The sequence below is a fragment of the Rousettus aegyptiacus genome, unplaced genomic scaffold (genome assembly GCF_014176215.1).
Source record: "Rousettus aegyptiacus isolate mRouAeg1 unplaced genomic scaffold, mRouAeg1.p scaffold_m13_p_10, whole genome shotgun sequence".
Taxonomy (NCBI): Eukaryota; Metazoa; Chordata; class Mammalia; order Chiroptera; family Pteropodidae; genus Rousettus; species Rousettus aegyptiacus.
This window is the reverse complement of record NW_023416285.1, coordinates 70,933,774-70,945,823: the sequence shown is the minus strand read 5'-3', so window position 1 is coordinate 70,945,823 and position 12,050 is coordinate 70,933,774. Positions and strand designations below refer to the sequence as shown.

Genomic DNA, 12,050 nt, shown 5'->3' with positions numbered 1-12,050 from the left:
AAATCAATTACTGTGATACATCACATAAACAAATTTAAAAAATAAGAATCATATGATCATATCAATAGATGCAGAAAAAGCCTTTGACAAAATATAGCATCCATTTATGATCAAAATGCTTAACAAAATTGGTATAGAAGGAAAGTACCTTAATGTAATAAAGGCCATCTATGATGAGCCCTCAGCCAACATTATACTTAATGGTGAAAAACTAAAACCCTTCCCTCTAAGAGTAGGAACAAAGCGAGGCTGTCTATTATCACCGCTTTTATTCAATATAACATTGGAGATTCTAGCAACTGCCATCAGGCAAGAGAAAGATATAAAATGTATCTGAAGAGGAAACAAAGAAGTCAAACTGTCATTATTTGTGGATGACATAATTCTCTATATAGAAAACCCTAAAGACTCCACAACAACACTACTAGAAACAATAAGCAAATACAGTAAAGTTTCTGGATACAAAATCATTGTTTAAAAATCCGTAGTGTTCCTATACTCTAATAATGAAGTGTCAGAAAAATAAGTGAAGAAAATAATTCCTTTTGCAATTTCACCAAAAGGAATAAAATATCTAGGAATAAATCTAACAAAACGTGTGAAGGACTTATATAATGAAAACTACATGACTCTATTAAAAGAAATTGAAGAAGATACAAAGAAAAAGAAAGATATTCCATGTTCTTGGATTGGAAGAATCAACATAATTAAAATGACCATGTTACCTAAAGCATTATACAGATTTAATGCAATCCCCATCAAATCCCGTTGGCGTTTTAAAAGAAATGGAACAAAAAATCATCAAATTTGTATGGAAGCACAAAAGACTGTGAATCGCTACAGCCATTCTGAGAAAAAACGAGGCTGGAGGCATCACTCTGTCCGATTTCACATTATACTATAAAGAGACCATAATCAAAATGGCGTGGTATTGGCAGCAAAATAGACACATGAACCAGTGGAACAGAACTGAGAATCCAGAAGTAAACTCATATTTATATGGGCAAATAATTTTTGACAAAGAAGTGAAAAACACATAGTGGAGAAAGGAAAGCCTCTTTTTCAATAAATTGTGCTGGGAGAACTGGAAAGCAACCTGCAAATGAATGAAACTAGACTGTTGTCTATCACCACACACCAGAATTAACTCAAAATGGTTTAAGGACCTAAATAAAAGACCAGAATCAATAAAATGCATAGAAGAAAACATAAGAACTAAACTCAAGGACCTTGGACTTAAAGAGGATTTTATGAATTTGACCTCAAAGACAAGTGAAGTAAAAGCAAAAATAAATGAACAAGTACACATCAAACTAAAAAGCTTCTGCTCAGCAAAAGAAATTGTAACAAAGAGACAACCATCCAAATGGGAACACATATTTGAAAGCAACACCTTTGATAAGTGCTTAATATCTAAAAAATATGAAGAACTCTTATGACTTAATAACAACAGAAAAACAAATGATTTAATCAAAAAATGGGCAGAGGACCTAAACAGACACTTCTCCCTAGAGGACGTACAAATGGCCAACAAATACATGAAAAGATGCTCAACATTGCTATCAGAGAAATGCAAACCAAAACCACAATGAGATACCATCTCACACCTGCTAGAATAGCTATAATCAACAGGACAAGTAATAACAACTGCTGGAGAAGATGCACAGTAAAAGGAACCTTCATACACTGCTCGTGGAACTGCAAATTGGTACAGCCACAATGGAAAATAGTATGGAGGTTCCTCAAAAAACTAAGAATTGATCTACCATATGATCCAATAATCCCTCTACTGGGTATTTATCCCAAAGGCTTGGAAATCCATATCTGGAAAGATATTTGCACACCAATTTTCATAGCAGCATTATTCATGGTGGCCAGGTCACGGAAGCAACCAAAGTGTTCTACAATAGATGATTGGCCAAAGAAGCTGTGTTACATATATACAATGGAATATTCAGCCATAAGAAGAGATAAAATACTGCCATTTGTGAAAACATGGATGGACCTCGAGATAATCATGCTAAGTGAAATAAGCCAGACAGAAAAAGTTGAAAATCAGATTATATCACTTATATATGGCATAAAAATCTAAAAGCAGCAAATGAACAGGATAAACAGAAACTCAGGGACATGGACAATGTACTAGTGGTTACCAGAGGTTAGGGGGTGGGGGAGAAGGGAGGAGGTAGATGAGGTAAAGGGGGTCAAATATAGGGATGTTGGGGGAGGTTGAAGTGGGTAAAGGGGATTAAATATATGGTAACTGAAGGAAACTAGATTCTGGGTTGTAATCACACACTAGAATATATATCAAATTATAATGTATGCCTGAAAATTATATAATTATACTAACCAATGTTACCCCAATAAATTTTTAAAAAATAAATATAAAGAAATAAAAATGTTAGACCACTAAAAAAATAATCAAATTAATGAACAGCATATATATATATATATATATATATATATATGTAGCTAAGCATTCAATCCAGTACATTTTTGCGCTTCAAAGGAGATTAAAAATTGGAGGGAAGGGATGATTAAAGATTTGAAAATATCTGTTCAACACCCTATTTTAAAGGTAAAACTGAGACCCAGCAAGTATCTAATGACACAAAGCCAAGTAAGTGAGAGAGCCAGGAAAGATTTGGGCTCTACAACAAGATTCCCTAATCACATTACAGTTTACTTTCATTTCCAACATTGAATTTCTGTAGACTCTTTCAAATGTTCAAGTTTAATTTTCTAGATACATTGATTTTATTTTTTCCCATGTTTCAAATAAAGATTTTGTCCATTTCAATTCAGCTAATTGGCTCAATATCATCTACCCAAGAATCCACGCTTACTCCTTGATACCTTATGGCTATGGAAAGACAACAATGCTCTATACATCTGACCTGTGTATGTATATAATAAATGCTAATATTTTGTTGCGTTTTTTTTATTTAGTCTTTTGAAATTCTCATTCTTTTGATGCTAATGGTATTATCTAGATTCTACAATAAGGTGTCTTATATATAAAGCAAAATAACTTGTCTCAATTATGACTACAAATTAAGTCAAGATTAGGTTTAGGGAACTCTTAACCTCTATTTAGAAATTTAACACAGTCTACTGTAAAACTAAAAAAGAAAAAAAAGAAAGACAAAGAAAGAGAACTTCAAACTGAGAAGAACTCACTGAACCATTCAAACTGTTACTCATTTACGGAAGCTTTTCCCCTGTAAAATATTGCTTACAACAAGTATGACTGTTTAGTTTTAAATGGAATTTCATATTCATTTCTAGGCAAGCCTCCATGGTCCTTATTCCCCACCTCTCTCTAGAGCTTACGCTGACAAGGAGCCATATTTCAACACATTAAATAAAGAATCATCTAATGTGAACTGTGCTACTATAATTCCCATTGAAACTCCATTAAGCAAAGAAAAGCTGTCAAGTATAAAATCTGCTGATCCTTAGGGATGACTTGGAGGACATTTTTTCTTTATAGCTTCATGCTTCGCCAAGCCATAATTCACTTATATTTCTGTCAACAGCTTCATCAGTGTGTGTGTTTGACTTTCCTGAAAATGACATTATGGCAACTTTCCTTACCATGCAAAATTATTGCCTTAAAACTTCCATGTGGGGAAACAAAAGCTTTTAGTCAACTCTGCTGTGAAGGAAGACATTAAGAGTACTTGGCTTTTGTGTCACGATAAACCTTTCAGCTTCTTAAGAAACTCCGGGAACGAACCAGACAGCACAAACTTAATGATTTTAATCACCAGAAACTGTAGTAATTCTCTTAAAGTGTTTTTCTTGGATTGGTTTTGTAGTATTAAGGAATTGAATTTAGCAATAAAAGACTAGTAGATTTTCAGAGTTAATAAAGGTAATAAAATTCTTGATATAAGAAGAGAATAAAAAAGATTAGATTTGTTTTAATTTACATTTCACTTTTTAAAATGATGCAGGAAATACTGAAGTTGTGTCTTAGATATTGTCTACCTACAAAAATAAAAGAAATATATCCTCTTACTTCACCAGAAAGTGGATTTCAGTAAATTAATGTTGAAATGAAACTTTGATATTTATATATAAAAAAAACTTTACATACAGAATGAACATACATATCTTATGTATATATCTTGGTATGTAAAACAAGAAAACACACACACATTTATTTGTTTATCTGAGAGGATAAGCCAGCTATCAGAACTTCTGCTGAGACATATTAAGAAAAGTCTAGGACTTATGCCAACATTTAGTTTCCTGTGTATCTTGACTGGGTTGGAGGAAACACTGGTCAAGTTGGAATTTGGAAATCTGTGCCATGACTCTCCCACCCAGATATGGATATCTAGGAGTAAGACACTTTATGCTTCTTGCTGCCAATTTCAGATTTTTTTTCCTCTAAAGAGTTATTTCAGAAAGAGCTCAATGCCTGCATTAAAGGATTATAAGTGTAGATGAAGCACTATTTGGATTAAAAAAGAACAGTTGAGGAGCTGATGCTGAAGAGAGAGAATGCTTGAGTCAACAGTTTATAGCACTAGCAACGAACCTGTAAGGCTCCAAGACAGAAATGACACATCTAGGATATTAGAAGCTGCTACTACCAAATTGTACTACAAGTAAGAGACTATGAGGAAACCAAGATAGGACATTTTTCCAAGAAAGGTGACTTCTGTGGTGGTCCTCACTATGCCTATGAGTTGAATTTTCCACAGATAATAAGGAGTAGTTCACCTTTGTGCTACATGAAGTTCCCAAGCTTCAGAACCTGACTCAGGGATTCAGGTGTATATGTTTTATTGAAGAAGGAATGAGGGATCCAGGATATGGCAGGGGAAACAGTTTAAGGAGGATGTGGTCTCAGCATGACTCTAACTTCTGCCTGATCTCATGGGGAGCTCTCGAGCACTAATTGCAGATGTGATTCAGCTTTGTAACAAGGGCTGGTCTTTTCTATCCCTCTGCCATTGGCTGCACAGTGCTGTGGCTGGGGGTGCAAGAGGAAGCAGTGAGGAAGGAGGCATAATGTTTCTAGCAAGCCGGCTTCCACTGCTGAGCAAAATTCTCCAGAGAAGGGTGTAGCTATGACCAATGCGACTTAGGAGCCTCAGGCCTGGAGCTTGCACCTAGGTTTGGATATTCCAGAAGAACCACTAGGAGGACTAGAGGGGTGAGAAATGCCGTTTATTACTAATGAAGCAGGGAAGCTTCAGCAGCAGCTAGTCAGAGCTGCAGGGAAAAAGCAGCTGCTGACCAAGAGCAAGCAGAGTTTTTTTATGCACACAAGCAGAGGGAGGGGTTGTCTCATAGGCAGAGTAGCGGCCCTCTCAGAGGGATGGGAGCAAGATGTTCTTCTTGGTTACAGAAGCTGAGAACATCCATGGGAGCAGCAGAAAACATCCTTGGGAGTAGGCACTGCTGACAGCTCTTTGTGCACTGTCTTCCTTGGCTGCTGGCACCAATCTTCTGAGTATGTAGAGGGGCTATGTTCTGAGTTAACCTTATAACTTATTAGCAGCCAACACTCAATAGGAGACAAGAACAGTATACTAAAAGCATAAGCTACAGTTCTTCATTAATACACACTAATATTTTTGATAGAGTGAAAGATCATTATAAGATCTTTTTTTACTTTAATTCTTCTTATAAAATTATGAAATAGTGTCTTTTGGGTCAGGAAATATTCTATCTTAGCTCACACTTTTCAACTTTTCAAAAGGCCATGGTCATTTTTATTTTAACACCACAGATTTATCAACTTCTTTTAAGGTTTATTTTATTTTATTTTTTAATTTCCTTCCCCCTGCCAAACTGTCTTTCCACTCTTTAATAATCTTCAAGCCATGGAGAAAATTAGAACTTTCCCTACCATGTTCTTTTTATTCTGGAAACCTGCTGTTCTAATATCTGAATAATTATTTCTTCTCAATATCACTGAATTTTAGTGTCGTCCTGTGTCATTATTAGTTTTTGGAAGTGAAGATCAGAGGATTTCCTAAGCAAACATGAAGCATCTGGGTACTATTGATTTGCTTCAGAATTAATTAGGGGAATTTTATCATAATCCTGCTTGGGGTCTAATAATATTTCAGGATTTGGTGTAGAGGCCCTGAATAAAGGCTGAAATTATATTTATGATCATAATTTCTTCAGAATTTGTTTGGATCTAGGACTTTTAAAGAGATAATTAAGGTTAAATTAGGTTATAAGGGCGAGACTTAGTAGAACCAGTGTTTTCATAAGAAGAAGAGACATCGGGAATATGTGTGCATAGAAGAAAATCCATGTGAGGACACAGTGAGTAGGTGGTCATCTGCAAGCCAAAGACAGAAGCCTTAGGAGAAACCAAACCTGCTGACGACTTGATCTTTGACTTCCAGCCTCTAGAACTGTGAGAAAATAAATTTATGATGTTTAAGACACCGACTCTGTTGTATTTTATTATGCAGCCCTAGCAAACCAATACACATACATAGTGGTATATTGGACCATGTGTAAAATACTTTTTATAGAAGTAGGTTGTGGTCAAAGATGTTTAAAAATCACTGAACTAGGCCTGTGTCAGTTCAGCCACACAGTTGCATTTAACTTAATAAGGACAATGACTTAATATCTATCAAATTCCCTTTATTATTTCTACCCTAAACTAAAATTGTATTTACAGGACATACTTATATGTTGGCTTTGATATGTTAGTTTTTTCTGTGAATTTTATATCTCATAAGACTATATCTGAAATGCAAAAATCTCCAAGGAGTAGGAAGGGCGTTAAAGGCATATTGTATGGCTGTCTTGTGTTTTCTATCTTCATCTACTTAAAAATTATCCTTTGTTTATTAATATAAAGCAATCCATGCTGATTGAGATGAGGCCTTATCAATATCGTTTGCCTAAGGGGTTAGTTGTGGGGTTTGCCAGGGTCTCCACTAACACAGGTGAGCATCTCCTGAGACTTCAGTAGCACAGTTGGTGATAGAGATTCTGGTCCTTCCAGTATACAGTATGGAAAGAAAAGACTGCTCTGACAGGTCTCTTATGTGAAGAGAGAGCTGTTAATTTAAAGACAAATGAAACCTCTTTAAATGTATTTATAAACAAAATCTGGTACCATTAATGAGCAGGTAGAATATCTATCTATTGGAGATTTCACTTGTATTCCAACCTATGGTCAAGTCATAGGGAAGACATTTTGTTTCTAGAATTTTAACAGTCTGGTCTGATTGCTAGGCTCCATTCTCCACTAACTGTTTCCTTTACTGAACTCTACATACAGAATTTCCTCCTGGATGGACCCTGAGTCATATGCTCTCTTTTCCAAAGCAGTAAACTTTTTCTCTCCTCAAATTTATGGTCAGTCATTGTCTTAATCCTTTTGGGCTGCTAAGAGGATAACATAGACTGGGCGGTTTATGAACAACGGAAATTTATTTCTTATTGTTCTGGAGGCTGGGAAGTCCAAGATTATGGCACTAGCAAATTCGGCCCACTGGTAAGAGCACACTTGCTGGTTTTTAAGTGGCCAGTCTTCTTGCTGTGTCTTCACATAACAAAAGGATAGAGGGAACTCTCCAGGGTCTCTTTTATGTGAGCACCGATCACAGATCACATTCACTAGGGCTCTAATCACCTCCCAAAAGCCCCATGTCCAAATACCTTCACACTGAGGATTGAGTTTCAATATAAGAATTATGGGAATGAAGGGACATGAACTTTCAGTCTATAGCAGTTAATTTCTGAGACAGCTTCACTAATCCTCATGCCTCTTTCATCCTTAACACTTTCCAGGTTTGAGTTTCTCAGGCAAATACTTAAATAAGGAAACAGTGGAGTTTTGGTATGGCCATTCTACTAATTAACTACTGTATCAATGTGTTGAGTTTTTCTTCAAGAATAATATGATTATTTCTAAATTTATTGAGGTTTTCTCAACCTTTGAACTCTGAACAGGAATAATGTAAGTTAATCTATGTGAGAAAAAATTCACTTTTGGTAATCCTTGCAGTTCAAAACCACTGTGAGAAGCTGAGTGTCAAAAATATTCTCCTGACAGATGGTATGACATTGAATGGCATAAAATTGTAAACTTCCCTGATTTCAGCTCGCTCTCTCTCTTAAATGCTTACATCTTTGGATGATTTGGGTGCATTTCTTCTGATACAGAGAAAATGCAGAAAAAATGTTAGGATATTGGTTTGTTTTAACAAATTAAAAGTAAAAATTATTGATATTAAACTAACAACAGAAAGAATGACATTATAAACACTATAAAATTAAGTTTATTACTTTGATATATGTTTAGGTAGCTGCATAAAAAGATAAATAGATTTTATCATTTAGAGTTACATTTTTAAATTTATTGGGTTGGTCAAGCAACATCATTTAAAAGTTGAGGTGCACTGAATTACATTTGAAATTTATGTGCTTAAGCTTTAATTGAGGATCTCTGAATTTTTTTAAAAAATCTTTTTTCTAGGGAGATATTGACTCTTTTATCTATCTCATTTCAAGGTTCTATTCCTTATTCATGCATCATTATGAAAAATAATTTTAGATATAAATTCAAAGAAAAGCTTTGTTTTCCCTAAGAAACTGAGAGGTTTTTTTTTTTTTTTAAATTTATGGAAGGAACATGAAAACCACCTGCCATATATCTGGAATTATTTTCTTTTTTCTTTTTAATGGTTGGAAAATTTTTAGCCCTAATTTTTACTATGGAGATCTTTGTGATATATTAGTACATATCATGTTTAAAATGATATATTTATATATCACATGTATGATATATTTATATATCATTAGATATTTAATATTTTCTATTTAATTTTCTGTTTAATTTGTATTTTTCTTTATTGATTTTAAAAAATATACATTTTATATACATCTTGCTATAAAATTATAAAATTATAAATTAATTGTTACTGTATGTAATTTTTGGAGACTTAAAATATGTTAATTAAGATATGGTATAAATAATAGCAATATACCTAGTGCAAATTTATTTGATAAGTATATATTGAACCACTCTATATACATAGCACAGTTTTAGGTGCAAAATACCTGCTGTAGATTAATTCTTGTTTCTAACACCTTACAATTTAGTAAGAGAAATGGATATGAAAAAGATAAGTAACTATACAATATGAATTAATATGAAAATTAATGTGCAGGTAGTAAGTAGTACCAGTGATCACAAGAGTAGATTAATGAAATTTCTTAGATTATTTGCAAAAATATGAAATTAGATTTAGCTTTCCCTTTCTGCCAATAGCAATAAGTAGTAAACACTTAAACTCTCTTAACTTTATCTTTGTTTACATTGTTTTCAGCTTTATTGCATGTGGTTTTTATTTTCAAATGCTGCAAATAACTTTTTGATTTGGTTATGTATAAAAATGATATTAGATTTTTAAAGCATTTACTAAGTGTTGTTTCATAATTATTAGTCATTTATAAATCAATACCATGGTTTCAGTATTTATTAAATACTGATTTTAAAATCAACTTATTTTTTACTCAAATAAAACATTTAAAAAAATACTTTATTATACTACTAATGAGGGAAACAGTATAATTTTAGAAAGTATAATATAGTTGTTAAAATATAAAAGAAAGTAAAAAGACTTTGAAAATAAAAAACACTATGATATATAAGTATCAATGAATCTAATTAATTGTAAAAAAAAATTCCCTGAAAATATCACTTAGTTTTTTATGTTTAGTATGTAATAAAGGAATATTCAGCTTGATTAATTTGAGATGAAGATAGATTTTGAAACAAAATATGATTTTTGTTTTAGTTTTGAAGAAATTCTAACACAATGGCACAGATAATTGGAAATAACTGAAGATATTTAACTTCCTTGTCTTATTATATCTAATACCAAGGATTATTTACAAAAGAAAATGATGCGAATAATATTAAAAGTAAATTTTTTTGATATAACTTTTATCTGTTTAATTTCTAAATAGGTCAAATTTTGGAATATAAATGAGATTATGGCAAATGTTTCCTTTTTCATGACTTACTGTCATCTGGTTCGGAAAATAGTAATACAAACCACATCTAATATCTCTTAAATGCTTCTGCATAATGTTCACAACATATTTAGTGAATTATTCAAATGAGGTTATTAACGAGCCATTTAGATACCAAAGATCTAAGCCAGCTCAATAAACTGGTATATTCTAGCTTAGTTTCTCAACTATTCCTTTTACTTGTTTTTAGCAGAATGCTGATGAAAGCCTCTCATGAGAATAACTCTAAGTTATTTAAATGGACAAACGTATCTGTATTACATGTACATTAGCAAAACCAGTGACTGTAAGTTACACAAAGCCAATAGTTTTCTCACAATTCAAAAAGATGAATGAAATGCCTCTGCATAAAAGCCACTGAACCTGTGTATGAAATAGTAGTTAGTATTGACTGTTCTCTTCATAAAGCTGAGAAATAGTTAGGGAACTTAGTGCTCCATCCTTAACATAAGTGACAATTTTAGTAGATTCATTTAATTTAGCCTGTGCAGCCTATTTGAATTTGAATGCTGTCTCTATTCTATTTTATTAGCAGGATAAATCTTGACAAGTTAACATTTCTATGCCTAAGTTATCTCATCTGTAAAATAGTGATAATAATAGTTTCTAGCCCAAAAAGTTATTGGGAGAATTAAATATATTGGTAAACATTAACTCTTAGGAGAGTATATAGCATACAATGAGTGTTATGTAAGTGTTTTTGTTTTTTTATTCTTAAAATGCCACATGTTATGGACTAAGATGTGCCTGCACATCTTGGTAATTATAATTCTATGCAAAGTAAGTGAAACTTTATACTGAAGCTGGTCTTAAAATCTTTTTGTATGATATAGTGAGCTAAGGTTGAGCTATTTTCTATTAAGATATAAACAGAAAAAAATGTTTGGTGGGGTGATCATACAGTTGGAGCAAATTTAGTGATGGAGAAAAATGGAAATGCCAAACAATAAAATTATAATGAAATTATGATAGAAGAAAATGAAATTGTTAAACAACTTGGTAGCTTTTCTATGACAGTGTCAGAAGATGGCAACAGTGTGCCTCTAATAGGTGATGCCAGAAATTAAAAGTTAAAATTTGATGGATTGTGTAGATGTGATGTTCTCCTTTATAGAACTTATAGGGATGAAAAAATGTCCAGTCCAAAAAAATCTGAGATACATAACTCTTTTATTATATATGTGTTAAACACATGAGTATACAATTTATATTTGTAATTACATAATCATAAATTATTTCTAAAAAGTGCTTAATAATAAAAAGATGTATTTGAAATTAATTAACCTAAGTTTTAAAAAATTTCCAGCCCTCAATTTTTCTAAATGTCTTTTAAGTTCTAGATTAATCCATCTGATTTGTATAGATAAAATATATTGAGTATATTGACTTGGAAATTTTAGACAATGCTTAATACATAAAAATAGTATTATTGGCTAAATGTGAAAAGTTTATTTAATTCAGATTTTAGTTTTCTGGATTGAATTTTAATCCCCCCAAATCATTAAAATATGGAGCGAGCAAAGTGAAAAGTATCTAAAATAAAAGCATTGACAACGAATCTAAAAACTCGGTAGATACACATCTGGCAGGGGAGATACCATGATCATGAAGATGGTTTTCCGAGGGTGAGGCTCACCCACTGCTCTTTGGGTGTGCTGACTACCCCTGCCCTTTTTCCAAAGATAAGGTGCATGCAGAAGAAAAAAGGCTGCTGAATATATATCAATTTCTTTTACATAAACTTACTGATAACCACACACACACACACACACACACACACACACACACACACACAGAACTGAGACATATAACATTAAAAAAAAGGGAACAGAGCAAAAAAAAAAAAATCATAGAATACCACCAAACTAATATAACAGACAGAAACACAAGGATGAAGAAACAATGGAAACATTGTTCTACCAGAAAACATAATATAAAATGACTATAGGAAAACCTTAATAATCACCCTAAATGTAAATGGACTGAACCCACCAATAAAAAGGCACAGAGTA

At 32.8% G+C, this 12,050-nt stretch overlaps 1 pseudogene; it reads left to right on the top strand.

The window, feature by feature from the left end:
• Positions 1 to 11,612: 11,612 nt before the first annotated feature.
• Positions 11,613 to 11,766, top strand: LOC118608794 (annotated as a pseudogene).
• The last annotated feature ends 284 nt before the right edge of the window (positions 11,767 to 12,050 follow it).